The 6,473-nt window shown below is 41.8% G+C and overlaps 1 non-coding gene across 1 annotated transcript; it reads right to left on the bottom strand.

The window, feature by feature from the left end:
* Positions 1-5,073: 5,073 nt before the first annotated feature.
* On the bottom strand, positions 5,074-5,180 carry LOC114922600. Its single transcript, XR_003810443.1, has one exon. It is a non-coding gene; the product is annotated as a U6 spliceosomal RNA (small nuclear RNA).
* Between the last annotated feature and the right edge of the window lie 1,293 nt (positions 5,181-6,473).

Below are 6,473 nucleotides of genomic sequence, written 5' to 3'. Positions count from 1 at the left end.
AGATGGATTGTTTAAGTTTAGAGTTTGGAGTTAGAGATATTAATATTTGTTTACTTGTATTTGAATATTAGCCTAGGTTTGGTTTGGGAAGTCCGGGGGGTGGGGGGATGGGATATAACATTGTGTAATATCTGTGATGTATTTCTTTTTTTTTATGATGAAAACAATAAAATTTTATATTGAAAAAAAAAAAAAAGAACGCGGCGACACCGGTCGTGCCTGGAAACTTCTCTCCAGGCCGTCTGGAGTTTCCTTCACCAGTAGACCCCCTAGGGGGTCAAAAGTCGCCCTGAAGGGGCGACCACCGAGGAGGAGGCTTGCTGGTAGATAGGGGGGGTGGCAGCTTCCCCCGAGTCTACAGCTTCTCCTTAGGGCCGACGGAGCAAAGATCGGCCTGCAAGATGGCCAATCACCCTGCTGCACCAGCCGAAAGTCACATCGTCATCTAAGCTTTAAAGACCCACCGCGGATGATCCGGGTGAGACCCCTTTTGTTCCTCTCCATACCCCTGCTGTTTTTGCCTGTAGAAGCTGTTTGTGATATTATTTCCCCATCTGGAGAAAGCAGCTTTAGTAATTGTGGGAACAAACGTGTTTTACAAAAAGGATAGAATAAATAAATAAATATTCATTTAAAGATTATATTCTGTTCCTACTTACATTGTGCTGAAGAAAAAACTGTTTTTTGTGTTCTTTGGAGCGGTAATATATCGGCAGAGTACTTCTTTTTCTATTCTCCCTTTAAAAGATAGAAAAAAGGGAAAAAATGGCATCTGAAGAAGTTTTTTTAGCTCACTGAGAACACCTACTGGTCAAAAGTTAATATTGGGTTGTTGTTTATTTGGAAATGAGAGAGCTTTGGCCTTCAAACTGTTTTTCAAGAAAAAAGATAATTTGAGCTAGCTGTGTGATCTGTGGGGATGGACAATGTTCAATTGTAACCTTCACTAAAAAGGAAAAGGATTGTTCTTCAACTATTGCTAAAATGGAGAAGCCTCAATCATATTTAAACTGTAAACTTATACTGGAAAAGATCTATGAGGCTAAAGAAGAAATATGTACTACAATAAAAGAGGCTACTACAGAACTAAGAGCCAGAATCTCTACTTTAAAACTTAAAACTGACTCCCAGAATAAACTTGACTACTCTACAAAACAGATTATACAAGAAGAGGTTTTAACTGAGGATAAGGAGAATCCTACTTTGCCTTACAAGCAAGACCAGGAAAACCAAAGACTGAACATTGAACTTCTGAAGCAACGAGGCTTTATGGACAAGAGAAACAGAGGATTAAATCAGAGATCAAGATGGTCTGTATCGAATCAAGTGACACTACAAGCAACAAAAAGAGACCTATTATCTGGAAGGGAAGCTCTTTTATGGAAACCTACCTGGCAAAAGAGAAAAGCTAGAATAAGATTGAAAAATGAAATTTAAAGTTTCTTAAATTGGATTAAAGGCAACCTAGAACTATGGACTGATGTAAGGACTGAGATTTTGAGTATGAAGTAAAAAGATGTCTTAGAGTTGGAGTGAATCAATAATTAATTGAATGTTAATTAAATAAGATGACTTGTTTGTCATATAATGTGTGAAATTTAAACTCTACTTAAAGGATTGAAATGATGTAAGGTTTGATATTAATTTGTTAACTTAAAGAGATTGATCAAGTGAAGGATTAGATATCTATAGAATAGTTTGATAGATACATATATTTAGAAGTGTTTAGGATAGATTAATATTTTTGTTTAAAAATGAGATATCTTTCTATATAAGGGATTAAACACAAGTTAGAATACTAGGAATGTTCTTTTTAGAATGTTAGGTTTATTTCTATGAAAATTATGATGTAATGGAATGATGAAAATTGAAGAGATGTCTCAGATTTGAAGTGAACTAATAGTTAATTGAAATTTAATAAGATGATATGATTTTCTGATGATATGGATGTTATTAGTCATGATATTTAATTGGAGATTTGAATTTTGTTTAATGAAATTACATGATTTTAGGTATGATATTATTTTTCTTAACTTGAAGAGTTAGATCAATTGATAGATTTGATAGGTACAGGATAGATTCATATTTTACTCTAAATAAGGGAGATTAATGGAAGAAAAAACAAATAAGATTTTGATAAAATTAAGAAAGTAGAATATATGTGGAAGGGATATTGTCAACGCTGCAAATACTGTATATTCTTGCTTTGACAATATGCAGAACTGTCTGGTATTTTTATAGTTAAACCAGGCAACAGGGGAAAAGGGAGGAGAATAAGGATAGCCCTGGAAAAAGAAACCGGAAGTAAGTCACATCTTCCAAGTTAATTGGAAGATGTGAACCATGACCCCAAAATAAGGAAAAATGCTTAGAATGTATATGTGTAATGGAAAAGAAGCCAGATCTAAGCATTTCCACCATGCTGTACTGACGTCTCTGTAACCTTAATAAATGCTTTTAGGAAAAAATATGCCTGAAAGTCCTTTTAAGTGTTTCGTTAATCAGACACATGACATCATGCTTAGATCTCAACTCCTTTTAAAACGATCTGGGGTCCCGAACTCCATCCACTGCCTCTAAGCTTGAGAGGTGCTGGTAAAGATTCGGGGAAGATCTGATTATGAAGAAAGAAAAATTGTCTGAGGCCAGCCCCCTGGCTGCAACAGTTTCCCGGGGGGGGGGGGAAGCGACAGCCGGCAAGCCGGGGGAGAGAGGAATCTGGCAGATTTCCCAGCTGGGAGCGAGGCCAAAACTATCAGGAGAGCTGATTTGGTCGTCAGACTGGGATAAGCCGAGTGAAGGCTCTGGAGGATTCCACACAGCCCTGCCAGCAGATGAGCGTGAGTCACAACAAAGGGATTCTTACATATTGCCTTCCCCCTCCCAGTGGAGAGCTGCCCGGCCATCTGTCACTGAAGACTCGGGTGAGTGGAAATACCCACCTGCAGTTCACAGTGGGTCATTAGACTACCTGGCAGAGAGATTTGAAGAGTTAGAAGTGAGGAGCGAAGAGCAGCTCCTGTTGAGAGAGGCCCCCAGCCCCACCCTTGCAGAACAAATAGTTTTTCAACCCCTGGGGTCCCGGCTACCCCAATACAAGAGCGAACGGGAAGAGGTTAATGAGGCAATTATCCCCAATCCGCAAACTGCCACTCAACTTACACCTCGCAGGGTCCCCAATCCTGATGACCCTGGAGCAAAGAAAATAAAACGAGAACTCCTCACCGACCAATGGTTCAAAGATAATCAGACCTCCCTAACGTGCAGGGATGGCTTGGCTTACATGGGGGAAAAACTATATTTGCCGGAAGCCCTCCATCTCAATGCTCTCAAACACAGCCATGATGTAAAACAGGCTGGACACTCCGGATATTTGAAAACCGTACACCTCACCCGCCGACAATTCTGGTGGCCAGGGCTGAAAAAGGATGTGGAAAACTATGTAAAAAGTTGTACTGTATGTGCCACAATGAAAAGAATCCCAGGGAAAACCCCTGGACTACTGCAACCCGTGGCAGACCCTTCTCAACCATGGGAAGAAATAGCTATGGACTTTATAGTAGACCTACCTGAAAGTAGTGGAAACACTGTCATCTGGACGGTAATAGACCTGTNCCCCTAAGCGGATAATTTTGGACAGGGGGGTGCAGTTCACAGCGAAGTTTTGGAGAACTTTCCTTACATTAATCGGATCATCTCAAGGTTTATCATCTGCTTTTCATCCGGCCACCAACGGGGCCGTGGAAGCCGCTAACAAAATAGTGGAGCAATATCTTAGGTGCTACGTTTCTTACCAACAGACGAACTGGACTGATCTTCTCCCTTTTGCGAAGGTGGCATACAATAATTCTGTGCACAGCAGCACCGGTTACACGCCTTTCAGAGTGGCCACAGGAAAAGAGTTCAACCCAATACCTGAATATCCTCAGATGCCCTCCGCTTCCCAGACACTTGACCAGTGGGTGAGGGGGTGGGAAGAAGTTTGGAGAAACACAAAAACTGCTTTAAAAAGACTTTTGAAACCTATAAAAAGCAGGCTGATAAAAAGAGGGCTCCCCAAAGAACATTCCAAGTTGGGGAAAAGGTTTATTTGTCAACTAAATATCTACGCCTCAAGTTGCCCAGCAGGAAATTGGGACCAAAGTTCTTGGGGCCTTTCCCCATAGTAAGGATCATCAACCCAGTCACAGTAGAGCTAAAACTCCCTAAACTCTTAGGAAAAATTCACCCAGTTTTCCATTGTAGCTTGTTGAAGCCATATCGGGGCTCCACGTTAAGACCTCCTCCCAAAAAGGCACCTGGGCCTCTCGTGGTTGCGGGACAGACCCATTATGAAGTAAAGTGTATTCTTTTTTTTCTTTTTTGTATTTAAATTTTTTATTATTTTTCATTTAAAAAAACATAAACATAAATCTTTTATCACAATATCAACCAAAAAGAATAAAACTTAACAAAACATTCACAGACGTGTCCGGTGTACCCCTCCCGCACCACCCTCTTCCACTTACCACTCCTTCCTCCTCTCATTCTACCACCACTCCTCCTTCCTCCCTCTTTCCTACTTCCCTTCCACTCAACCATCCCGTCCTGTGCAGTTGGGGTATCACCGGACACCTCCTTTAAAAAAAAAATCATACATATAAATCTATAATACAAACCTACCCTTTTTCCCCCTCCCCCCCAGGACTTCCCAAAGCTAATCTAGGAAATAAACACAGAATAATCCAAATCTATTCACAATTACTCCATATTACTACACACTAGTATAAAATTGCTATGACTCTAAAATAACATTAAAATACATACAAAATTTTTAATAAATATCTTTTGTTAATCAAAAGCTACATAATAATTTTTCAGTTCATACTTTCTCTNAACATCCCTACATGTCCACCAAATGTGATAATAAGTAGCATCCATACTACCACATCTCCAACACTTTGGTTGCAAATTCGGATACATGCAAGACAATTTTTGAGGGTCCAAATGCCATCTATAAAACATTTTATAGAAATTTTCCCTTAAATTCTGTGCTTGAGTGAACTTGACATTTCTTACCCAAATTTTTTCCCAAAAAATATGGAACGCTTCACGAATTTGCGTGTCATCCTTGCGCAGGGGCCATGCTAATCTTCTCTGTATCGTTCCAATTTTAGTATATGTGCTGCCGAAGCGAGCACACAAAGTAAAGCGTATTCTTGACTCTAGAATTTTTAGAGGGAAATTGCAGTATCTAGTATAATGGAAGGGATACCCGTTATCTGAAGCCACCTGGGTGAAATTCAGTGAAGTAAAGGCTAATAGATTGGTCAAAAGGTTTCATGTGAAACACCCCAACAAACCGAAAGATAACCCTTAACATATGCTTTGGTTTGCTTTACAGGATCTGTCCTTTTTGTAAGGGGAGCTGGATGTCAACGCTGCAAATACTGTATATTCTTGCTTTGACAATATGCAGAACTGTCTGGTATTTTTATAGTTAAACCAGGCAACAGGGAAAAAGGGAGGAGAATAAGGATAGCCCGGGAAAAAGAAACCGGAAGTAAATCACATCTTCCAAGTTAATTGGAAGATGTGAACCATGACCCCAAAATAAGGGAGGGAAAAATGCTTAGAATGTATATGTGTAATGGAAAAGAAGCCAGATCTAAGCATTTCCACCATGCTGTACTGACGTCTCTGTATGCAGGGGCCAGCACACACAACCATAGTGGCAGCCAGCCTCCCCATTCAGGCACCCCAAGCAGCTGTGGGGCTGCCGCCCGGGTACATCTTAGTGTGAGAGGATGGAGCGCTGCCTCCCTTCACAGTTTGGTTTGATGGGCAGCCCAACCGTATGTGGCTTACTTCCTGACTCAGGTCTGAAACTATATGGAGCGCCATGGAGCAAGGTACCCGGATGGGTGCTCCCAGGTCCACACCATCATATCTAACCTGGAGGGGATGTGGCAGAATGGCTGGTGTCTCTCCATGATGAGGGGGCTCTGGAGCTACAAGACTTGGATGCTTTTGTGCAGGCATTGTGAGACAGGTTTAAGGACCCGCAGCAGCCCGGCATGTGGAGATCTGTATCCATTCCCTACGGAAGGCCAAGCGGCCAGTGGCAGAGTACATCTGAGATTTCCATGGCCTGGCAGCTCACCTGAGAGATTGGCCTGAGCTTATGCTGGTCTTCCAATTCTGGGAGGGGCTGAGCAAGGAGCTATACTGAAACTGCCTGCCCCAGGGAGTACCAGCGTGGTACCAGTTGGCCACAAACATGGAACTTGACCTGATGGAGTACCAGGAGCATACAGTGCATGAGAACTGGCCCCGCCAGACACTCAAGAGATGCCCAGCACCCCATGGAAGGAGAGAAGAAGCAACCGCTTCCACGGGAAAAAAGACCCACAGGAGCATGTTTCTGATGTAGGAGGAAAGGTCACTGAGTGGCCAATTGCCCCACACCACATCTGGTATTTGCACCCCAAGCC

The sequence above is a fragment of the Protobothrops mucrosquamatus genome, unplaced genomic scaffold (assembly GCF_001527695.2).
Source record: "Protobothrops mucrosquamatus isolate PMUCROS unplaced genomic scaffold, P.Mucros_1.0 scaffold464, whole genome shotgun sequence".
Taxonomy (NCBI): Eukaryota; Metazoa; Chordata; class Lepidosauria; order Squamata; family Viperidae; genus Protobothrops; species Protobothrops mucrosquamatus.
Note: the sequence above shows the minus strand (reverse complement) of the source record. Positions and strands in the feature narration are given on the sequence as shown.